Consider the following 26,287-nt stretch of genomic DNA (forward strand, 5'->3'; position numbering starts at 1 on the left):
TGTCATAAACCTCTGTCTATAGTTCTTCAGGAACTCTATCAGATCTAATCCCTTGAATCTATTTGTCTCATCCACTGTATAATCTTAAGGGACTTGATTTAGTGGTCTTCCCTATTTTCTTCAATTTAAGAGTGAATTTGGCAATAAAGAATTCATGATCTGAGCCACAGTCAGCTCATGGTCTTGTGCTTTTTGACTGTGTAGACCACCTTTGCCTACAAAGAATATAATCAATTTGATTTTGGTATTGACCATATGGTGATGTCCATGTGTAGAGTTTTCTCTTGTGTTGTCTGAAGAGGGTGTTTGCTGTGACCAGTGTGTTCTCTTGGCACATCTCTGTTAGCCTTTGACCTGCTTTGTTTTGTACTCCAAGGTCAAATTTGCCTATTATTCCAAGTATCCCTTGACTTCCTACTTTTGCATTCCAGTCCCCTATAATGAAAAGGACATCTTTTTTTTTTTTTTTTGGTGTTAGTTTTAGAAGTTCTTGCAAGTCTTCATAGAACCATTCAATTGTAGCTTCTTCAGCATTGTTGGCTGGAGCATAGACCTGGATTACTGTGATATTGCATGTTTGGAAACAGAGATCATTCCGTTGTTTTTGAGATTGCATCCAGGTACTGCATTTTGGACTCTTTTATTTACTATGAGTGTGGCAGGCCACTGCTGACCCAGACCGTCATAGGAGATACTCAAACACATTTCGGGCTCAGTCTCTGTGGGGTCTCTGGATCCTGGTGTGCACAAAGCTTGTTTGAGCCCTCTGAGTGTCTCTGGCGGGTAAGAAGTTTCATTCTAAACATGACTTCGCCCCTCCTACCATCTTGCTGGGGCTTTTCCTTTGCCCTTGTACATGGAGTATCTTTTTTTGGTGGGATCCAACATTCTCTAGTCGACGCTTGCTCAGCAGCAAGTTTCGGTTTTAGAGATCTCTCAGGAGAAGATGAGCGCACATACTTCTGCTCGGCCATTTTCCAGGTTAGGCCACACTATAGTTAAGATGTCCTTTTTATGTATAATGTTACTGACTTGTGAATTCTTTTCTTTTTTTGCTGGTTGGTATTTTAGAGGTTTGTTCACTGTTTTCAGTCTTGCCACCAAAAATCAACTTTTGTCTTGATTACTTATTTCTGTGTTACTTAAATTTCATATTTTATTGGTATCTTATTTTATTCTTTATTAGTTTTCTTTACAACTTTTGCATTTATTGTATTTATTTTATGCTACCACGACTATCCATTCTGTTCCACTGTACACAGACTTGAGTTTCATCTTTGACTCCTCCTCATGACCTACCCATATGCATATTTTACCTTATAAATGTCTCTCCAATCTGTGCTCTGCTCTCTTGTATTCCAAAAGGGCCTTTATAAATACCAATTCTTCACATTGACTTCTCCTTTCCCCCTTCACTCCATTGACTTCTCTTCAACCAGTAAAGATTGCCAAAAAAAAAAAAAAAAGATTACCCTGGAATCTAAACCATTTCTTCAAGTATTTATCATACTAGTAATTTCTCATTATTTTGTGAATTATTTGATCAATACTCATACTAGACTTAAATCTTCAGGGGAATGGAAACCCAGTCTGTCTTGCTCATCATTAATGATACTAGAATTTGATAACCAATCATTTTATTTTAAATGAATAAATAAATCAAAACATAGGCAAATTAATTTGACTACTGGATAAAATTATAGAGACTCAGACTGGCTCTATAAAATACATTTTAATTCAAATAAATTTTAAAAAATGCTGTATTTGGGAAGTAGTTTATCAGTCAGTTGGCAGAAATATTGACAGAGAATATTCCAGAACCAAATGATGATTACATGGGTTTGTCTTATGATTACTCCAATTTGAATATATTAGGATAAGCATTAAGCAAATAATAATAATAAGTAACTAAAAATGGAATAGAAACATTTGCAAATTTAGGAGTGGTTTAATTTATTCCACTCAGAGTATTTGATATGGTGTGTATTTTTCATTTATTGAGAAAGTAATTACACCCATTATATATATATATATAATATATATATATATAAAATATATATATATATGCTGACTGAAATGTGTAATCCCTTTGTGCAGCCTATTAATTTAAAAAGTTATTTCATTTTATTTCTGATTCAAAACTCTAATCATTGGTAGATACTAGAGGATAAACTGTTGGCGTGGCTTGTATTTTTTTGCTGTGCATTCTCAAAAAAAGTTACCATTAAAAACATCAAAAGTGATACATCTATAGAACTAGACACACTCTACTGATAAAAAGAGTAGAGGGTATTTTGTTTTTATATGTAAGACTCATTCTTAAATCATTTTTAAGGTAATTGAGAAACGAAATCAAAGTAAGAGTTATAGTAGAGTGTATAATCGGAGAAGGCAATGGCAACCCACTCCAGTACTCTTGCCTGGAAAATCCCATGGACTGAGGGGCCTGGTAGGCTGCAGTCCATGGGGTCGCTAAGAGTTGGACACGACTGAGCGACTTCACTTTCGCTTTTCACTTTCATGCATTGGAGAAGGAAATGGCAACCCACTCCAGTGTTCTTGCCTGGAGAATCCCAGAGACGGAGGAGCCTGGTGGGCTGCCATCTATGGGGTTGCACAGAGTTGGACACGACTGAAGAGACTTAGCAGCAGCAGAGTGTATAATGAACAATGGGAGTAATGGATAATATTTAGAAAATCTCAGGAAGATTGTTTTGATTTCCTGACTTATGTAACAGCCTTTGGGAAATCTCTAAAACTCTCACAGGATCATGATGCAAGTGAAATAAACTCCTATACTTTAAAATGTTGTGAATGAAATTGTTAGGTTACTTCTCTAAAAAAAATCAATAAACCCTTTTAATAATGTGGGTCTAGCTATTACCACACTAGTATTTGGGGAAAAAAAAAATGTTACCTAAGGGAATTTTTTATTTTTTCCTTTTCTTTTTTCTATTCTAAACACTTTTGAAATAACATATACTGGCTCTTCAAAGATCATAAAGCATTCCCTCCATGTCTCATGCCTGTCTCTAGAACTAGGGAAATTAAAACAGACCAATACAGTAGTACAATTTATTTATGAAAAAAAAAAAAGTGAAGATTGTATTTCAGATAATCAGATTACATGCAAATTATAAGCCAATTGGCTTATTGAATAACCCATGACCTCTCTTTTTTAACAGCAGAGAATGTGACTTTATTTTGTGAACATAATTCAAGTTTTCTTTCTTAACTAGCAATTGCTTACTCTTTCAACATACAAATTATCATTGTATTTCAGGTCCTAAGTCATGGATGAATAATAGTATCTCTATAATTCCACTTAATGAAACCATTTACTTTCTTTAAGTCCATGCTACAATTGATAATTCCATGAAACTAATTCCATGGGCCACTGCCCTCATTGAAAATATGATCTAGAGAGAGTGAGACTTATAAACAATTAGAAAATGATTCTGTTTTGAAGAATGGGTAAAGGCTCTCAATAAAAGGTGAATGTTGTGAAGACAGAATTGGAAGCTATATTGTGGAAAAGTTTCATAAGTGATTGATTCAAGGAGAAAATTTAGATGAGGAAGTGTAAAGATATTCTAGGTTTTTTTTTTTTTCTTTTTCACTCTAAATCTAAATTAGATCTTTTCATTTTTTTATTACTACATCAACATCTCCAGGATAATTAAAACTAGACACCAACATATATTTTTTTCAATGATTTTAATATTTTACTATTTTGTTAGACTGTAAGCTCAATGAGAAAATAGATCAGGAAATTATAGTTCCTGCTATAACCTTGATTCTCACACATTTTTGACAAACAAATATTGAAAAAAGAAAGAAGCTTAAGTATCTAATATTTAACAGAAGATTATTGATTAAAAGCTCTAACCAACACAAGTATATAATTGTGCTTTATAATTTTTGGTTCATTTATTTCCATCTGTTGTATTATTTGTTACATAGCATGTGGATCAATAAATTATAAATTATAGGAATATTTAGATGCCTTTTATGAAGGAAACTAACAACAACAACAAAAAAACTCATGCCTGCAGTCTTGATTACCATTTCTTCAAGAAATTACCTCTTCTGATGCAATGATGATAAAAAGCAAATTCCATCATAGTAAGTCTAATAATAGTTATTTACCTTTTGGAGTATTTGCTATGGTTCTGGCATCAGTTTGGTTCAGTTCAGTTCAGTCAGTCGCTCAGTTGTGTCCGACTCTTTGTGACCCCATAAACCACAGCACACCAGGCCTCCCTCTCCATCACTAACTCCTGGAGTCCACCCAAACCCATGTCCATTGAGTTGGTGATGCCATCCAACCATCTCATCCTCTCTTGTCCCCTTCTCCTCCTGTTCTCAATCTTTACCAACATCAGAGTTTTTTCCAATGAGTCAGCTCTTCGCATCAGGTGGCCAAAGTACTGGAGTTTCAGCTTCAACATCAGTCCTTCCAATGAACACCTAGCACCCATCACCTTTAGGATGGACTGGTTGGATCTCCTTGTAGTCCAAAGGACTCTCAAGAATCTTCTCCAACACCACAGTTCAAAAGAATCAATTCTTCAGCCCTCAGCTTTCTTCACAGTCCAACTCTCACATCTATACATGACCACTGGCATAATTCTAAGAATTTTACATCAATCAGTTGAATACTCACACAACTATAATAACTTGGTAATATGATTCTTCTCTTACAGATGAGAAAACTGAAATATAGATGACTTAAATTATCTATAGTTACCAGCTATTCAGTGATTGAACTAAGATTTGAATCCAGAATGATGGATTCCAAAGTCTGTACTTTGCATTATTATATCATATAATTTTATAATTAAAGTAATGGTAACTATAATGATGATCATGATGACAATAGTTATAAGTAAATAACATTTATTGATCATTTATTTTCTGTAAGCTATAATGCAAAATGCACTTTTTTTTGCATACTTTGTCAATGAAAACACAAAAATCTTAAAATAGTGTTAATCTTGTTATCCTCACTTTACTAATGAAGAAGCTAAAGTGTAGTGTGCTCACATTTACACATATAGTAATGCCAAAAGTCAAAGATTAATTTCATTTGAGTTAATGCTAACATAATTTTCAGTTAGTAAAATATGCTCCTCAGAAATTGAAAGAATTCCTAAAACTGCACAAAAATATTGCACCTTATCCTGAAGTCAAGTGCTACCTTAATACCAAATACATCTACCTTGATAAAGGTATAGCTTTATATCAATGGCAAAATCATATCCTTTTTAAAAAGGAATGCAGGCTACATGTAATGAGAACAAATATTCCACTTTCCAGTTCCTTCCAATGTATACTTTAACACTCATATACTTGCATGCACACATAAACCTGGTGAGTGCATCTCTAAATAATTAACATGTATGTGAAACATAATTTAATTTTCTATTCATTTCCTCTAAAAATAATTCATTTACTTATATTTATATATTTTAATTTGGTTTGATGGAGTAAGAAAAGCTTAATGAAAAAGTAGATTTAAAAAATAAAAGGACAGGACATAAAACCAAAGAAGCAAATTGTAAAAGATATTAAAAGTTTTCTCATTTTAATATCTCTGATATTTCAGTCATTCTACATCTCCATCAGTTTTTTGCAAGTCACTCTATTCTATTTTCAGAAGGTTGTAATTGTTACAAATGTCTTCCATATTAAAAATTTAAATCTTGATTTCTTAGTTTGTACATTTTATATAATTCTTCCCTTTGGGATAATGTAAAACAATATTATTCCTTCTTCTATGACTATTATCTTGTTAGGTAGTTAGAATAGGAAACAGGAGTCTAGAATGGCGGTGGCTAAAAGACAAGGAAGGGAAAAGCCCTTGAAAATAGAACAAAGGAAGCTCCAAGGACTGGAGTGAGGACGTCAGGTAGAACACACAGCACTCCTTGCTATCCCAATTTACATAGGGCAGGCCCAGGGGGAGGAAAAAACATATAAAAAGAGGAGCCAAAGGGCCAGGGGTCTCTCTCTCCGCTCCCCCACCCCCCACCCCCGCACGCTGGCACTCTTCCCCACTCTCTTCTCTTCGCATCTTTGGGTCAGCATACCCTCATGCCTCGCGTGAGGATGGATTTTCCTGCTGTTTTCTGAATAAAATAGAGCTGTAACATGGAGCTGTAACACTGATCTGTCTAAGAGCTATAACATGGTCTGTTCGAGACCTGAGAGCTGTAAGATGGTCTGTCCAAGAACTATGACACGCTGAACGTTCTAAGGTCTGTCGCTTCAAATTTTTGTTGAGATGAGACAGAACCAAGGAGAATACACTCACCTGACAATCTTAAAACTAATTTTTTCCTCTTGAAAGAATCACTCCCAGTTTTTTAGCTATGAATTTGAGCCCTCAGTTTTACTTCTCCTTTCTATCTGGAGATTCTGTGACTTTACTTTTCTGGTCCCAGAATTAAAATTCTACACTGTAGTCATACCTTTAGTTATGAATATATTTGAACAGATGAATAATACAACTGATAAACAAGAAATAACAAATAGGAAAGAGCAGATGATAGAGCTCTGAATTGTGCCATAAAACTACAGTGTCGAGTGTCTACAATTACACATTGTAGAATGTGTAATGTCTACTATTCATTATAGTTCCTCCATTATATGAGTCTCTTTTTCTTTAATCCAGGGTGACTGACTTGACCAAACTGAGAAGGCAACATCATTTGAGCTGGAAATCTGGGTCTTGATTCCATTTCTGCACTTTGAAGTCCTGTCTAGAGCTCTGCTGAGCTGCAAAGAAGTGAACTGAGCTGAGCTGCCAGGTGTGGGACTAACGGATTAAGACAAGTCAGAATGAGAGGGCAGTCAAATCTTTAATTGCTTCCTGAAATAATGTAAGGAAGAGGCTAAACTGAAAAAGGCTTGGACTTTTCCTTTTTCCTTGAAGACTGAGGGCCAGATGGATCAACACAGATCTAAGGGGTCACCTCACTGCTGGAGCCCCAACCAAAATTTCTTGTAGTTTTATGGACCTGGAGTTCAAGCAAGTGCTGGAGGTGGAAGGGACAGAGGATACAGACAAAAGTGTTAAGTACTGAGTCAAAGTGGAAACATGTCTTCAAAGTGTATTTTTCCTGTCTTGCTCTACATAGAGGACTTGCCAAAGATCTTGGCTTCTGCCTTTAGATAAAGAGGCCTCTGAATGGAGGCACCAGGGCTAGAAACGCAGATAAATTCAAGAGCATCGTGGGGCCTGTGCCCTTGATCACAACTCACTTCAAAAGCTACAAAGCACTGGCTGTAACCCAAGTCTGGTGCTTGAAGGGCACCTTTTCCCTCAGGCTCATCAGGCAATGTCTTTATAATTGCCTATGATGGGGACTAAAAACCACATGCAGATTTTTGGCAGGGGTATGTAAACAAGACTAAGATAGCCGACTAAAGGAAGAGAAACTGACTATGGTGAACATAAATGAACCAGCCTCTAGCCAAACTGGCTGCAGGCTAAACTGATGCTTGAGTGAGTGCAGCTGAACTCAGCTGAGCTTGACACAGGTTAGCACCTACCACCTAAGCCGACTTCAATTTATCAACCCAGGAAGGGATAAATTGCATGAGTGTTTTTGGCTTCGGTGTGGTTTGCTTTGTTACACACACGTGAAAGTAAAGTGACACAGACAATCAAAAATCTTAAAATATAATCCACTAATTTATTTACAACCACCTAATCATACTGTTATCCAGGGTTTATTTTCTGGGTTTTATATTTCCAAAGCTATTTTAAAATCAGTGTTCCATGGCTTTCATATATTTGTCTCTTAAATTTCTGTGGTTTTTACTAACTTCAACATCACTTTAGATACCTTCTTAATTTGTTGTTGTTGTTTGCTTCTCATATTTAACTTCTGCAACTTTTCCCAGCATTCAACTTTTCCACCACATCTTCCCTCCATGTCTCAGGGAAAGAGATAAGTTAAATAGAAAAACATTATACAATATATATTTCCAATGTTATAGCATACGAGTCCAAACTTGTAAGTAAATAAATATTTTACACATTTGCATATCAGGGAAATTCAAAGATGAAAATATAGGGAAAAAATCAGTTCATCTCAAAAAAATAAAGTTCTCTGTCTTAGAATAAGAAAGTGAAAGTGAAGTTGCTCAGTCATGTCTGACTCTTTGCGACCCCATGGACCATAGCCTACCAGGATCCTCCATTCCTGGGATTTTCCAGACAAGAATACTGGAGTCGGTTGCTATTTCCTTCTTCAGGACATCTTCCTGACCCAGGGATTGAACCTGGGTCTTCCTCATTGTAGGCAGACGCTTTACCATCTGAGCTACCAGGGAAATACTGAGGTCCAAAAAGAAAAGAGAAATGGCAAGCATATAACTTAAACCTTGGCCTTGTGAACCTGATATATCAGCAGTCTTTCAAAACTTGTGATTCTGATGGTAGTGCATTTTGTGGGACAGATTGTCAGGTGTCCCACATATTGTTGGGCATGAAAGAGCCATGAAAGAAATGAGATGGAACTCAGTAAAAATGAAAAGATCATGTGTGCATGCTAAGTCGCTTCAGTTGTGTCCGACTCTTTGCAACCCCATGGACTGTAGCCTGCCATGGACTACAGGCTATGGACAGAGGACAGCCTCCTCTGTCCATGGAATTCTCCAGGAAAGAATACTGGAATGGGTTGCCGTGTCCTCCTCCAGGAGATCTTCTGGACCCAGGGATCAAATCTATGTCTCTTATATCTCCTGCATTGACAGGCAGGTTCTTTACCATTAGGGCCACCTGGAAAGTCCTGTACATGATCTTAAATTTGGAAGCTTGCCTACAGTAGTAATATTTACAGATTGTCTAGGCTTAATCCCTGTTTCAGTATTCATTTTCAGCAAAATCATAGGTCCATTCTTTATCTTCTTCACTTTATTTTCATTTGTAAAGTGAAAGTGATATTAGTACCAGAGGGTTAGTATGATGATAAAATATGATGATACATTCAGAGAGCTGATGCTAAAAGAAATGCTGTATCTGTCTTTCATGCTTCTACTTGTGTTATCCTCACTGGCTGTAGGTTCTTGATGGCAGGGACTCCTCTGTTCAACTTGAAATCCCTAGGGTCCTGTCAGATGCTGCATGCTTCTTAAATCTTTATGGAAGGAAGTAAAGAGAGGAAGAAAAAAACAAGGAGTGATGAAAAGTAGCAAGGGAAGTGGTGGAAGGAATTGAAGAACAAAGGGGAAAGAGAGAGAGAAAAGAACAGAAAAAAGAATTGTGATTCCAGAATGACTATGAGAAATATCATCATGTTTATTCAAGTGCTTAATGCTTGAGTTAGTAAGGATTGTAAACCACCAATGAAATCCATATATTGGTAGATTCCTGTGATCTTTGTTAAATAATTTGGGATTATCAATGGGAGAACGGAAGAGTAGACATAAACTTCCTAGCTCTTTGGTTTGGGATTAGGATATAAAGCAGTGCATATTGGATCAATTTGCAAGAGCAGTAGGTAGGTCAGGAGGAAATACACCTATCATTCCTCCCAATATTCTTACTTTACTTGCCCAATTTACATCCCACACCCAATCATTATACTTCCTTTTGCCTACACAATTATTCTCAGTTTTGACAGGGATCATTTCACTAATTTTTTAAACCAATCAAACTTTGGTTTGGAGAGTCTATCTTTTTAATAATTTATGCTATTTTTTGTTGTTTTCCTTATCTTTCTTTCAAAATAATTTGCTGTTCTTTTACTACCTTCTTGCAATGGATGATTAGATAATTTGTCTTCCTTTTAAAAATATATATATGTATTTGAAGGTAAATATCTTTTCTCTTCATGACCCTAATGCTTTTCCAAAATTATATTTTTATTATGTATCAGCTCAAAGTACTTCTAATTTCAGCTATGACTAAGCATTCAGTATAATTATAAACTGGTTGACTCATGGGTTATTTAGCAATGTATGACTTAATTTCCCATCATTTATCAAGTAATTTTCAAATTATATATTTATTATTGGTTTTTTTTTAGCTAAATATTCTAATATCAGAGATCATAGCCTAATGGTTTCCATTTTCTTAAAAATTGTTTGAAACATGCTTTATTTTATATGCATTTTGAAATAATATTTTTACCTTTTATTGGACACAATAATTCAATTCTCCTTGCCAATCTAATAAGAAATATATTATTGTAATTATCCTATTATTCACACTTTACAGGAGATAAAATTGAGACAGAAAGATTAAATAATTTACCCAAATTCACATAGTTTATAAATGGTGAAGCTCCCAGATATTAGGTCCAGAGTATGACCTCTTAAACCTAAGCTATGTTCTTTTATTTGTTATATATTATAAGAACGAAGGACAGATAACTTTTAGGTTAGGTTATATGAAGACTCAGTGGTGAAATGATATCTAGTCAGGAGATATGAGAATTAGATTTTTCCCCTCTGTGTGACACAAAGGGGTATATTAGGAGTAAAAAGTGAGATTGCAAAGAGATAACACTAAAATGAACCTCTAACATACAGAGCTATCCAGCAAAAATTGACTTCATTACGAATCATAAGACTCTCCTAAACCTGAGACTTCCAAATGAACTGAAGAACCACTAAGTACAGTGAATACTCAGAGAGTAATTGAGCCTATATGTCACATATATTTTAGCCACTATCAATAACATCTCCTATAGTTAGGAGATTCAGTGAGTGTGAAAACTGGCTGAATTAGCTAGTGTTTCATATTCTTATCAGTCCCTTACATTGTCCTTGAAATGTTAGTTTTCCCAGAGAAATAACACTTGAGTTGGTAGCATTATGGTAGTCATCAAACATTGCATTTTTGTCAGATGTTAAGTACGAGAAATATTGTGCTTATGTGTTCTGCCTTTTAGTCAATAATGAAAGCCATAAAAATGATTAACTCTTAGGAAAAATAGAGTCCCTGAAGAAAAATGAAAACAACATATATCTAAGAAAAGAGAAAGCTGAAGAGAAGCATTAAATATTAAAATATAAAACAGAAGCTCATAAAGAAGTACTAAAATAATGTCTTATTCTGTTTATCTACTCCATCCCCTGAGTCATAGGTAAATCAGATTTGTAACTAGATTTAGAAATAAGGGCCTAATGTCTAAAAAGCTTGGTAAATACCTGACAAGGGACATATTTGAGGTGAATTATCAGGTACCCCAGTAACTAATACCAAGAGAAGATTGAGAACTTACAGGAAAACCAAACTAACATGCTTTACAATAATGAGAAAACTGTCTGTAACAAGCAGATCTTAACTCTATAAGGAACTCTATTAACTTCCCAGCATTGTCTCAGAAGGGGTGAGGAGAAATTTCTTCCATGTGTTTGTGTCTTGGAGGGCAAGGTGGTTGTGGTGACTGAGACTCAGAAGGTTGTTAAAATTTGTTCAGACTTGAGATATCATTGGAGTTACAGAGTTAATCCACTGCTATTCACCATGCTTACTCTCCAGAGATCTGATCAATTACACCATTTTTGTTGATCAGGAGATACCTGGGATCATAGATCCTATTGTCAGTATTGGAGTCAGCCATAGGATTCATTGTCTTACAGAGGAGCAGGTGATTGCCAACTAGAAATACCAAATTGTAGCCAAAAACATGGCAGGATATAAAAGTGCTCATGGCCCTCTGACTATCTAGCTGTGTAAGCTTGACTGAGTCATTTTACTAAGCCCAAATTAAAAACAAACAAACAACAACAACAACAACAAAAAAACGGACTCATTTTTGGTAGCTGAAAATTCAAAGACCATGTGTCAGGTTGAGTTAGAGTTATCCTGTACTAAAACTGGGTTTCTGTAACTAATATCAAAAGCATGATCTTGCATGTCTGAGTGGTCTTTCCTTTTATATATATACAATTTTAAACTTTGTGACCCAAATGGAAACAGAGCAGTAATTGAATATGAAAAATTATATTGTTATACATTTTATCTTTTAATTTACTGTATTAATTTTTTTTCAGTTCTATGGGCAAATGGGTTACTTAATAGCTTTTCTTGTGAGGGGTTAAAAAAGCTGCATGCAGATTTTGAATTAGTGTTTATATAATTCAAGGCTGTGCAACTCTACATTATACTCCCAACTATATTCTCAGTGCTCTTTTGGTAAAGAGCACCCTATATCATGGATGACTTTGACAAACTTAAGAAACTCTAGCAGTTTAATCATCAAGGACAGGATATAAGTTATAATGAGATGCAGTAGAGGAATTTAAGGGACTTAGGTTAGAAGTATTCTCAGTGATTTCAAATCAATGAAGTGGCATTGTACAGAAGAATCAAGTTTGCTTTGATTCTGATTGGAAAATCAATGATCAGAAGCAGATTTCAGGGAGCCAGGTTTTGGTTCAAAATAAGAATGAACTAAATATTAAAACTCATTGAAATATGTGTTACTAGAAGCTGAAGTCTAATGGCAACTTTTTAGGTGCAGTTATACTGGGTTGTGAGTTCAAATAGTTTTCCACTATTCTCCTGTTTCCACTTAACTCCATGTTCATGCTATTTTCTAAGGGACCTTTCAAAATGTGATTAGAATTAAAGTAACTAAATCTACTCAAAATAAAACTGGGAAATGCATAAATTGTTTTCCCTAAAGTGAACACAAAAATTAAAAAAAATTCTCGGATGGATGTGTTAAAAAAAAAAAAAACAGTACTCTGTGAAGTCATGAGACTTGTATTTTATTTCCATAAAATGAGGAAATGAAATTTGATTCATTCTAAGCCCCCAAATGCTGTAGAAGTCTTAAAAATGCTCTTAATTAGATTAAAAATGTAAGCACTGACTCTGCCCTCACGACTGATTCTGCCCTCACAAGCAGAATGTCAAGAAAACTGCATGAGGGCAAAAGTCATAGCTTTTGAGTGGAAAAGAAAATAAAAGGTCAACTTGTTGAAATTTGAATTTTGAGTGCTGTAAACTACCATGTAGAAATTAGGGCATATTTATGCAGATAAAGAGATCTTATGAAGGTGAATTAATATCACAATTGGTTTTTCTTCAGATATTTACTAGCTATGCAGAACAGTTCACTTGCTGCCACTAAGTCAAGGGAAAAAAAAAAATCTTCTGTGAGTGATCGAAACAATCGGAGAATCAAAGGACATTTGTTCAAACTGAAACTTCATCACAATCCTACAGGTTTTGTTTGGGGAAATCAATCAAAACTCAGTAAATGCATGTGAAATTAGAAAATGCATATAGCAACAGTGCTTGAGTTGTGAATATTAAATGAGATAAATCAAATAAATACAAGTGCTTATTATTTTCATTATTATTAATGCAACTACTCTAAACTATTGGATATTTATAAAATAAATAAGTATTGACTTTAACAAAATATTCTTATAGTTTCATTTAGATGTCTAATATATCTATCTATGTTCAAATAGATCTAATTACAAGAACATAGGCAAACATTTGTCATCTGGAATGGAAAACAGCAATCATTATGTTTACAGATTGTAGTTTGTTTTTATTAAAAATCTCTATTTTTGTTTAAGCGCATCAGAAACTAAACTGCAGTAGTCACAACAAATATTTATTGAATGAGCATTGAATAAATGGATTAACTTTTCTTTGCAGCTGTGCTTTAAATAAATATAAGCTGATTGGGCAGATAACCTACAAAAAGGAGTTCAATTATACATTATAAGTCAAATAACTTATTTTAGTCTTCACATATCCCCATTATAAACCTTTAGGCCATACAACTTTAAATATTATTTTATAGCATAATCCACAAATAGGTAAGTGTTAGTTCCTTCAGTTATTTCTGACTCTTTCTGATCCCATGGACTGCAGCCCACCAGGCTCCTCTGTCCATGGGATTTCCCAGGCAATAATACTAGAGTGGGTCACCATTTCCTTCCTCAGGGGATCTTCCCAATGCAGGGATTGAACCCGGGTCTCCTGCGCTGCAGGCAGATTCTTTACTATCTGAGACACCAGGAAAGTCCTAGCATAATCCATGTTCTGTGACATTCGAAAGGGTGTTATGGTTTTTCTATTTTGTTTTGTTATTGTTGCTATTGTGAGACACTCTTTCATTAATTTTTGCTTAGATAATACTGCCAAAGTCTCAGTGGTTTACAACAACACACATTCATCTTTCATCCTTAGTCCTGTGGATGAACTATAGATACTCTGTTCCAGGTCTGTTGACACGTCCTCATTCACCCACCCAGGCAGAAAGGGCACTACTTCATGGAGTGTAGTTTTCTTACTGCAGATGAGAGTAGCCAAGAGTCTAAGTAATACTGAGCAAGAGCCCACATGATGTTTGTCATACCTACTTATACATCACTTACTCAAAGCAAGTCACAAGCCCAAATACAACATCCATGAGATGGGAAAGTATAGACCCTGCATGGGGAAGGTGAATATTTACTTCCCAGTAATACTATCAATCAGAGTCACATTTTTTAGGCCCTCTGTGCTATTCCAATAATGTAGTATTTCACACATTTTAAAAAGATGGTTTTAAATGAAAACAATAGAAAAATATTCTTACTATTAAGCTATGTCATAATGGGACTTAGTCTTTTTTAACTTTTATTATATGTCATGCTATACATGGTAAGTGGTGGGAATGAGAAAATAACGACATAGAATTAATCTATGTATAACATGAAATTTAAGTGAGTTTATTTTAATCTGCCAGAGCCAGAACTCATCTGACCTGAAAATTACAACAGAAGTCTTTATTTCTCAAAGTTAGTTTTTAAAATTTAAATTAAATGTTAGTGAGACATATATGGGCTTCGCATATGGCACTGATGGTAAGAAGCCACCTGCCAATGCAAAAGACATAAGAGACATAGGTTCGATTCTTGGGTAAAGAAGATTCCCCTGGAGGAATGCATGACAACCCACTCCAGTATTCTTGTCTGGAGAATACCATGAACAGAGGAACCTGGTGACCTACAGTCCATAGGGCTGCAAAGAGTTGGATGCAAGGAGATACAAGCAGTCCATTCTAAAGGAGATCAGTCCTGGGTGAAACTCCAGTACTTTGGCCACCTCATGCAAAGAGTTGACTCATTGGAAAAGACTCTGATGCTGGGTGGGATTGGGGGCAGGAGGAGAAGGGGATGACAGAGGATGAGATAGCTGGATGGCATCACCGACTCAATGGACGTGAATCTGAGTGAACTCCAGGAGTTGGTGATGGACAGGGAGGCCTGGCGTGCTGCAATTCATGGGGTCGCAAAGAGTCGGACACAACTGAGTGACTGAACTGAACTGAAGGTGACTTAGTGTGCACACATGCAGTCAGACATCTTGGTCATTAATTTTTGTATTTTGTAGTACTTAGCAATTCAGAATTAAAATGTTTTGGGCAGTAGAGCTGCATCAGCTAGGACTATTATCTAAGAATTTAACTGCCAGTTTATGTCACATCTTATCTTCCAAAGCCACAGTGATTAATTCAAGATGACATTTATGCAATGATGATAATTAAACACCAAGAAATAACAAGTAAGAATACAAATACATCAACATATTAACCATTTCTTATATATATTTAAGCTATAAATATCTGCAAATACATTAATATAAGCTTTAGATTTATTTAGATCTTCAGTTTGCAAAGTTTTGGTGTAGTGTGTTACATATGAATGTGTATGTGCATGTGTTCAGTCACTCAGTCATATGTGACTCTTTGCAACCCCATGGTCTGTAGCCCTCCAGGCTCCACTGTCCATGGGATTTTCCAGGCAAGAATATTGGAGTAGGTTGCCATTTCCTCCTCCAGGGGTTTTTCCTGATCCAGGTGTCGAACCCATGTCTCCTATATTGCAGGCAGATTCTTTACTGTTCAGCCATATGGGAAGCCCATGTCATATATGTATAAATTAGTTATATAATACAATGTATACAATAATTCATCTAGATATCTAAATATATGTCTACCAGTTATAAATTTGGCAGTTGGATTTAAGGTAATTTATTTCAAATTCCACTGATGACAATACTCTAAATTATTCTTAATGCTATATATTTACTTTTAATGTATCTTTATGATTGTATATGTGTATGTATGTGTGTGTGTGTGGAAACATAGAACATTATATTTATATTCATGCTGAATGCTTTCTGAGGAAATGTAAAATTTTTACTTCTAAACTAAAAAGACTCAATTTACTCACAAATTATTTTCACAAAAGATTTTAGTAGTTTTAATTTTGTCTAAAAATTATATAACAAATCTGAGTTGCTTACAAATTCCTTAATGAACAATATTTTCCCCAAGATCTTTACATCTGTGAACAATGAAGGCTTATAACCCTTATAATTTGCAAACATATTATAAATTTGGCCTGAATAGTTAGAGAACATGGATTGACTATTAATGTTAAATTACAGGCAAATTATTTATCTTTACTTCTTCTTAGAATTATATAGATAGCCTCACCTACAAAATATCTAGTGAAGACATTAATTTCTCATAATATTGGCTTTAGAATTATTCCACATTTTCTGCTTTAAAAAAGAAAAATTTCAGTAATTATGACCATATTGTGTACAACATTAAATTCTGTGTTCATAATCAAATTATTGAAACTTTCAATAGTTCATTTAATCAATTCCAAATACTATTCGATTCTTCCCAATGTTATGAGAACTCAAGTCAGTTCCTCACTTGAAAATATGAGCATTATTGGCTTATTATTCAGTTCAGTTCAGTTCAGTCGCTCAGTCGTGTCTGACTCTTTGCGACCCCATGAATTGCAGCATGCCATGCCTCCCTGTCCAGATGCAAAATAATGTTTTTGCATTTTTGAAATTTGTCATTTGATATTGGAATACAATTTAAATGAATGTGGTTATGTTATATATATTGTTTTGATGTGAATTTCTCACTTTATGTTTTTTTGGCTAATAACTTATTACCTGCTGTTTACTTTATATTTATTTTAGACTATGGAAATGCTGTTAGACAAAAGCAAATTTGAGCAATTTTTTTACTTGAGTTCAAAATGGATCACAAAGCTGTGGAGACAACTCACAACATCAGTGATACATTTGGCCCAGGAACTGCTAACAAACATAAAGTGTGATGGTGGTTCAAGAAGTTTTGCAAAGTAGATGAAAACTTTGAAGAGGAGAACATTGGCCAGCCATTGGAAGTTGACAATGGCAAATTGAAAGGATTATGGAAACTGATTCTCTTAGAACTTCCCAAAAAGTTGTCAAAGAAAGAACTTAACTTCAAACATCCTATGGTTCTTCGGCATTTGAAGCAAGCTTGAAAGGTGAAAAAGCTTGATAAGTGGGTGCCTCATGGGCTGAGAAGAAATAAAAAATAATCATCAATTTGAAGTGTCATCTTCTCTTAATTTATGCAACAACTGCAAAGCATCAACAAACCATTTCTTGATCAGATTGTGACATGCAATGAAAAGTGGATTGTATACGACAACCAACAGCAAACCACTTCAGTGGTTGGATCAAGATGAAGCTCCAAAGCACTTCCCAAAGCCAAACTTGTACCAAAAAAGGTTGTGGTCACCGTTTGGTGGTCTCTAGTCTGATCCACTATAGCTTTCTGAATCCCTGAGAAACCATTACATCTTAGAAGTGTGCTCAGCAAATCAATGGGATGCACCAAAATTGCAATGACTGTAGCTGGCATTGGTGAACAGAAAGGGCCCAGTTCTTCTCCATGACAATGTCTGACTGCACATTACACAACCAGCACTTCAAAACTTGAATGAATTGGGCTTTGAAGTTTTGCCTCATCCACCATATTCACATGACCTCTCACCAACGGACTACTACTTCTTCAAGCTAATTGATAACTTTTGCAGGGAAAACACTTCCACAACCAGCAGGAAGCAGAAAATGCTTTCCAAGAGTTTATAAATCTGGATGCATGGATTTTTATGCTACAGGAATAAGAAAACTTACTTCTCGTTGGCAAAAATATGTTGATTGTAATGGCTCCTATTTTTATTAATACAGATGTTTTTGAACTTAGGTATAAAGATTTAAAATCCATGGTCCAAAACCAGAATTTCATTGCAATAACATAATAAATTTCTAATTGAGATATTAGCAATGTCATTTCCAGAGTACCTGATTGATAAAAATTAAACATAAGAGGGAGATAGAGGAAAAGAGAGAAATTCTGTGAAATAATTTAAGTAAATATTAAAAGGATATTTAAAGAAAAAAGCCTTTCACAACTCTGAATATTTTCTTGAAATAAATTTAATGACTCTAGAATTTCCTCTAATGTAACTTTTTAATACTCAAAGTTTTGAAAGAGAAGTTGGACTGGATTGTTGGTATCCAGATATCTAAGCTGAGATTCTCAGGTAAAATACTGCCTTGGTGGAACTAAATGAATCCTCCCTTAGAACTAAATGAATCCTCCCTTAACCTCTGATCGACATTTAACAGATGAGAGTGCATTCAGGGTACCAGAGTTGTGTTATATAGATGGAAATAGGGTTGATATGAAAATTGAATCATGGTGGAGTTTGACATCAAGGCCATGACTGGATAAACAAAGATAATTGCACAAAAGTCTTAAATGTGCTGCTATTCCTACCAACTCAATAAACCATTTGGCTTTCTGTAATAAGAAGTATTATTTAATAATCTAAGCAATATCACAGTATGAACAGTATGTGAACTGACATAAATGACAACTGATTTGGCTTTAAAATGTCAATTATTAATCATGATTACTTGTGTAATATTCAGCTTTCTCAATGCATTGTTAAGTACCATGACTGAAGAGGCTGTTACAGTTTTAATATCTTGACAGTCTTTGGAATAAGTAGGCACCAAATAAATATATGTGCAATAAGATAAAAATGATTTCTACAAGTTTACATTTATTTCAGGCACTTTTGAATTGTGATGTGCGAGAGAACTCTTAGAGTCAATCGGACTGCAGGGAGATCAAATCAGTCAATCTTAAAGGAAATCAACATTGACCTGAATATTCATTGGAAGGACTGACGCTGAAGCTGAGGCTCCAATAACATGATGGAAAGAGCTGATTCACTGTAAAAGACCCTGATGCTGGGAAAGGTTGAAGGCAAAAGGAGAAGTGGGTGGCAGAGGACTAGATGGTTAGTTAGCCTCACTGACTCAATGAACATGATTTTGAGCAAACTCCAGGTGATAGTGGAGGACAGAGGAGCCTGGCATGCTGCAGTTCATCGGGTCCCAGAGTCAGAAACAACTCAGAGACTGAACAACAACAATTAGCTCATTCATTCTTTAAATAAATATTTATTGATCACTTGGTAACCACTTAGGATATATCAGAAAGTAAGACACGTTAAAAAAAAACCCTGCCTTATTGTACTTACAATGTACAAGGGAAAATGGAACACATGATAAGCAGTGAATAAATAATTTCATAGTTTATTAGAAGCCAATAGGTGATTCTGAAAAATTATAAGAAAATAGCCTTACTATAATGCGGATTAGACAGAGTCCAAGGCAGGTTACTGTATTAACTTATAGAAATGCTAGCTTAATTCCTTGGCTTTGCTACTCACTAGATTCATGACTTCACTTCTAAAACACTTCTGCAAAATCAACTATTTTAAAATTTACCCCAAGGTGCTTACAACTACAACTTTCTAGTACTCTATGTCTAAGCTCAGCAACTCTGATTTATCACTGAGGATAAATTAGTGATATAAATGATAGTTTGAATAAACATTCAATGTCTATTGACATAGACAATATGTCTAAAAACCCTGACTTTGATAATGTACGAACAAAACATATTTGTTATGCTTGAAACTCAGGATGAAATTTATTCATCACCCAGAACTTTTGCATATGGAAAATTGTTAATTATTTCATAGAATCTTTGAAGTTATTAAAAACATTGCAATGGTATGCACAAACAAAATTCCTTCACAGTAGAACATGAAGAAAGTAATGTTTTATAAGGTTATACAATATAACACTATATTTATGATGTTATATAATGGCAAGTTTGCTTGGTGTTTTGGAATACAAAACTGTGGTGTAAAAAAATGTTAGATAGTCATAGTCTGGGTTTAATGTGCTGGATGTGCTTGCTGCCTGTCTACATTTTTCCAGGTGATTCTTCAAACTAAAGCTTAAATACTTAAGAATTTCAAATATGACAAATAGCTTTTGAAGTTGACTTTTGTGTGTGTGTCAGAGAAACACAAGATGGAACATAAATAAAAACAGCTCACGGAAACAAGGTTTAAGATCTGACATTTCTAAGCATCAGGTTTCTTCTGTCCTCAGGGAGATAAACAAAACTATTGAAAAACCCATTAGCTATATTTATAGCTCAGGTTTAATGTCCAGGATGTAAACAAAGATGCCAGACTGCCAGCTATCAACTTTGGTATGGAAGAAAACAGCTTCTCAGAGTGAACATTTTCCTCCTTTTCCCATCAATATTCACAAAACATGGCAACTTAATATTTTATGCAGCACACGGGGAGACTCCTTATAGATTAGTTTCCATAAAAATTTTTATTTTTTTGTGAACCATTGTCTGTGGAAAATTCACTGAACTGTTTTCTGCTATACTTTTTCTTGGATATGGGTATAGTAGATTAGGGAAGCAGTGTTCAGAACTTTCCATAGCTCCTCACACAGAGAAGAAACATGTGAATTAATAACTAATGCTGTAGGAAATGTACCAATGAAATGTTCTAGGAAGAATATTTGTAGCTACTGGGAGGTGTATGAAAACCAAAGAACATCGCATCTTTCAAATAATTATAGCAGTCACAGGGTATGAAAAATAGACTTTTCCATACAGTTTCAAGGGGTCTTACTTGTATATTTCATGGATTAAGTATTTGTGTACCCCCAAATACACATGCTGATACTTTAATCTTCATTGTTGCTATATTTGGAGTAAGGAAGTAATTAAGGTTAAATGAGGTCATAAAGATGGAAACTTGATCTCATGGGCTTCCCTGGTGGCTCAGATAGTAAAGAATTTGCCTGCAATGCTGGAGACCTGGGTTTGATCCCTGAATTAGGAAGATCTCCTGGAGACAGGAATGGATACCCACTCCAGTATTCTTGCCTGGAGAATCCATGGACAAAGGTGCCTGGTGGGCCATAGTCTATGGGGTTGCAAAGAGTCGGACACAACTGAGTGAAATCATTTTCACTTGATTTCATAGGATTGGGATCTTTATTAGAAGAATCACCACAGAGCTCACTCTCTCCTCTTTCTTTCTCTTTTTTTCTTTCTCTCCCCATGCACACACAAAGGGGTCATGGGAACTCACAGTGAGATGGTGGCCACCTACAAGACAAAAGCAGATGCCTGAGAATGAAACTTTCCTTGCTGGTAACTTGATTTTGTGCTTCCAGCCTTTAAAAATGTGAGAAGTAGATTTCTGTTGTTTAACCCATTCAGTATGTAGTACTGCATTATGGCAGCCCAAGTAAGCTAATACAGTTTTTAAAATTTAGGAAACACAACCATCTCTCTATATAAGCAAAACTCTCTAAGATAGTATTCTAAAGTGGAATTGACAGTTTCGAGAGAAACCCTGAGTTCACTGTCATTAGAGACCAAAAAATATTCAAAGACTTCTGTGTGTTTTGGCATCAACTACATAATTCAGTTGAATTGTACAATTCTACTATTCTAAAACTGAATGAAAACTTCTGATTCTGTGAACTGAATTAGCAATGCTGACCAGGAAATACATCTATAAAAGTAATGTAACTGTGTATTTTTAAAGTGTGAAAAAAGGGAAAAAAAAAATAGAAAAGGAGACTAAGAAAAAGTAAATTCCAATGTTGGTGAAAAAGATGGTTAAGAGAGATTAGGAAGTGATATTGAAATATGAAAGAAAAATTAAGGTGTTTATGGATTAACAACTGACCATAGTAGCTAGGGGAAAAATGATTACTACTACTTCTATACTGCTATCTCATAGAAACTTACATTACTCTTTTATTATTATCATTATTTTTTTAAATTTTATTTTATTTAACTTTACAATATTGTATTGGTTTTGCCATATATCAAAATGAATCTGCCACAGGTATACATGTGTTCCCCATGAGCTCCATGTGTGTACTCAAAGGTACCCTTTGAAAAAAAAATCAAATTCTATGTATAGATTACAAGTCACTGATGACAAATTAGGTATAGTTTTTAAATATCTAATAATCATTGAAGCAGAATGAATTTTCAACTAGTCACTTTTGAAGACTGATTCTATAATTTATAACCTTAAACATTACCAAACATTGTTAGACTTTTAAGATGTTCTCCACATTCACTAGAAATTTAACAGGTTTTATCTTCCATTCAAGCTTCTTTTTCTCTGGGACTTATTCCTTGAAATTGCTATCTTTATCCTGAATTAGTATTTGTCTCAGGAACACTCTTAATATAGCAAGAAAAATAGTCTAGAGAATTCTACTACCCTATGAATTAAACTAACAGTCCAAGAATCTTGGTAAGTAAGCAAAATTCACATTCAGACAAAATTCACATATTTATTAGCTTTTGTATAAGCAGATATCTTTAAGTCAACTTTTTATGCACAAGTTGCCAGTTATTTTAAAATTCTTGCAGCTCTTATATGACAACCTGAAAATAAAATATTTGACCTTTTGTTTAGAAAGCTGTGAATAAGAATATAGCATAACAAGATATTTTTTCAGTTGAGATGTTTAACAGGTAAAGTTTGTTTCACAGGAATGTTCATCAAAGGTTTTGCATTCTGTCTTTACATTGGCAAAGGAAGAAATCAAAGAACTGGTTCCCAAATGTTACATGTGCCAGTCCCTTAACAACTGATTGTAAAATCTTTTGAAGAAGACTATCAAGTATACTTTTCCATCTAAGAGAGCAAAATATTTTTATGTCTGTATCTCATTTGCCTATGATCAAAACTAATTGAATTTTTGGATGCTCGAGCTTTCCTTTTTCTTATAGTCTAACTCAACAAGTTTGTTGAAATCATCATGTAGCAATTTTGATTTGAAATTTTACATTCCTGTAACCCAGCTTCCATGTTGCTGCCATGGAAGTCTTTCAAAATAACTAGCTTAATTGTTTTATTGCCAATTTAAAATAATTCAATGTCACCCACTAGGAAAAGCCCACATTATTCAGTACATGGTATAAACGTGTGTGTGTGCTTGTGTAAAATTAGGCTCTGTTTCTCCACTTTCTTTAAAAATTACTTTCTACTCACACCACACCACTTGAAGTTCATCTCATCTATGCTTTATGCTAACCTCAGACAGCATAACTCCTGCTTTCTAAATGCCTACCTCTTCTCCACCATCAATAGCTTAGGAAATCAGGTTAGACTATTTTACTTACCTTTAAAATTTTATTTCAAAAGTCCATTCATTTATTTCTTGTATGTCAAAAACCTTCCTTTTGCAAGGTTAAATTATTCAAACCAACACTTGTGAGGCTATTGAACTTTGCAAATGTTTCTACCATAATACCTCTAGCATTTATTGCATTTATTTACTTTCATTGTCTATCTCCCACTTTAAGATCAGTGACTCTCAAGAGTTGAATTATATAAGAATATCTATGTTAGTGGGTGGTGACAGACATGGAGGAGGGGTGTCAAACTCCAAGATTTAATGTTGTTTATTCATTGTCACTAGAGTGAAATCATGAGATCAACTTGAGCCAAGGACAAGATTTTTTTTTTTTTTTTGTCTCTTTGTAACCAGTACTCAGCAAAGTGTCTGGCTGCACATAAATACTTATTACACAAATGAATGGATGTTTTCTCATGAGAAGGTACAGATATCCTGAATGTACACAAACATTTTATTTTTCTTCTTGTAGTAAAATTTTAATTTGTGAGATAGAGGAAGCACCTGTTATCTACATGTATACACACACACACACATATGTATATTTGTGTTTAATAAGTGTGTTTATATGGTGTTTATTTGTAGGTCCCATGGAGTCTGAACCCTGGAAGAGTGGAGTCTTTTCTGGTTTACTTCTTTGTATATTTGTATCTCTCAGCTTTTATCAGAATGTCAAATAGGTATTCAATAAATACTTGGTGATTAAATGAATGTATCTGCTGATACATAGTTGATGGAAAAGAATTGATGGTTTAAAAGCTGCCTCTGTTTTCATTAGCTGCTCTAGGAATCAAGATAACATTAATCTTTGGAAATGCAGTTTCCATCATCAAAGAAACAAAACAAAGTACACACACATGTGCACACACAGGCACATACTCAAATGACCTTTCCAATATAGAGATGGTAAACACCAGAGTCTAGGTTTTATAGTCTAGTTTAGAAAAATTAGGTACATTTTGCTGTGCATATTAAAGTAAAATGATTGCTTCTATTTCACAACCAAAGCTGTGACTTCAATGGAATTCTGATGATTTTTATCTATACAGTGCTGGGCATAAATTCTGTCATTTGATACTTGCTCCATAAATCTAAGTTGTCTTGAGCTAAATGTATTGACTTGAACTTATTTAGAACACAACAAATGGCAACATCAATACCTCATATATATTTGAGTTTATATTTGCATTATTGTTGTTGTCTAGTCGCTAAGTCATGTCTGACCCTTTTGCAACCCCATGCTCCTCTGTCCACCAGGCTCCTCTGTCCATGGGAGTTTCCACGCAAGAATACTGGAGTGGGCTGCCATTTTCTTCTCCAGGGGATCTTCCTGACCCAGGGATCAAATCCATGTCTCCTGCATTGGCAGATGGATTCTTTACCACTGAGCCACCCAGGAAGTCACTATATTTGTTTTACCATATAATCAAAATAGGGACACTTTAATATATTAGACCATAAAATACTTATATAATAGCTGAAAGTATTTACTTAAAATGAAAAGATTATTTTTGTATCCAGATTGAGATATTTTTAATATTTATTTTTATTTATTTATTTGGTTGCTGTGGGTCTTAGTTGCAGCACATGGGATATTTAGCTGCAATATGTGGGATTTAGTTCCCTCACCAGGAATCAAACCCAGGGAGCTTGGAGTCTTAGCCACTGAACCATCAGGGAAGCCCTGGATTAAACTTTTTTGAAAACCACATAACAGTAGCTTTCTGTCAATTACTATTTGCCAAACATGGCCAAACTATTTGCCAAACTTTTCCAACAAAGGTCGATAGTCAAAGCTATGGTTTTTCCAGTAAACATGAATGGATATGAGAGTTGGACCATAAAGCTGACTGCCAAAGAATTGATGCTTTTGAACTATGGTATTGGAGAAGACTCTTGAGAGTCCCTTGGACTGCACGGAGATCAAACCAGTCAATCCTAAAGGAAATCAGTCCTGAATATTCATTGGAAGGACTGATACTGAAGCTGAAACCAATACTTTTGCCACCTGATGTGAAGAGCCGACTCATTAGAAAAGACCCTGATGCTGGGAAAGATTGATGGGAGGAGCAGGGGATGACAGAGGATGAGATGGTTGAATGGCATCACTGACTTGATGGACATGAGTTTGAGTAAGCTCCGGGAGTTGGTGAGGGACAGGTAAGCCTGGTGTGCTGCAGTCCATGGGGTCACAAAGAGTTAGACATGACTGAGCAACTGAACTGAACTGAACTGAAACATGGTCCTAAACAGTTTGTAAACATCATTACACTTGAGCCTACGAGTTACTGTTATTTCCACTTTACAGTTAAGGAAACTGAGGCACACAAGAGTTTGAGACTATCACAAGCTGGTTCCACTAGGATATTTGCCCTATTTCACACCATGCTGCCGGTTTGGTAATATCTTTCAGTGCAGGGCTGAAAATGAAAGCACAAATTTAGTGCCTGTGGAAGAAAACATTCTCTCTTCTGCTCTTGAAAATATGCAATGTCTATTCTAACTTAGATATGAAGGGGAAACGGAGTAGCAAATAGGATTTATAAACCACTGGTATAAATTTAATTTTTTTGTCTTTGAATATTTGCATTGAAATCTGAATAATAAAAAAACCCATAATTGTGTTCTATATTCATTTTATACTTCTATAGGGTAATTGCTTCTTTATAATAAAATATGAAAGGGTTGTTTCAGAAATTCTGATCATTATTCTTTTTCCAACTAGTCATGCCCAACAGATGTTTTTAAAATGATAAAACTGGTTTAATCAACCTCATTAACATTAATATTTGAGAAATTACTTGCCTTTAATGCATCTAAGGCTAGAGCAGAGCTAATTGTTGTATTATGCAAAATTGTGAGGCACTACTAAAATCTTACCAGCTTTAGAAT

At 34.9% G+C, this 26,287-nt stretch overlaps 1 long non-coding RNA gene across 1 annotated transcript in view; it reads right to left on the minus strand.

The window, feature by feature from the left end:
- Positions 1–1,314: 1,314 nt before the first annotated feature.
- LOC129657199 (uncharacterized) overlaps positions 1,315–26,287 on the minus strand; it is a 43,988-nt gene continuing 19,015 nt past the window's right edge. The window contains exon 3 of the long non-coding RNA XR_008716600.1: positions 1,315–1,429. This is a non-coding gene — a long non-coding RNA (uncharacterized LOC129657199). The remainder of the gene's footprint in view (positions 1,430–26,287) is intronic.

The sequence above is a fragment of the Bubalus kerabau genome, chromosome 7, assembly GCF_029407905.1.
Source record: "Bubalus kerabau isolate K-KA32 ecotype Philippines breed swamp buffalo chromosome 7, PCC_UOA_SB_1v2, whole genome shotgun sequence".
NCBI classification, from domain to species: Eukaryota; Metazoa; Chordata; class Mammalia; order Artiodactyla; family Bovidae; genus Bubalus; species Bubalus kerabau.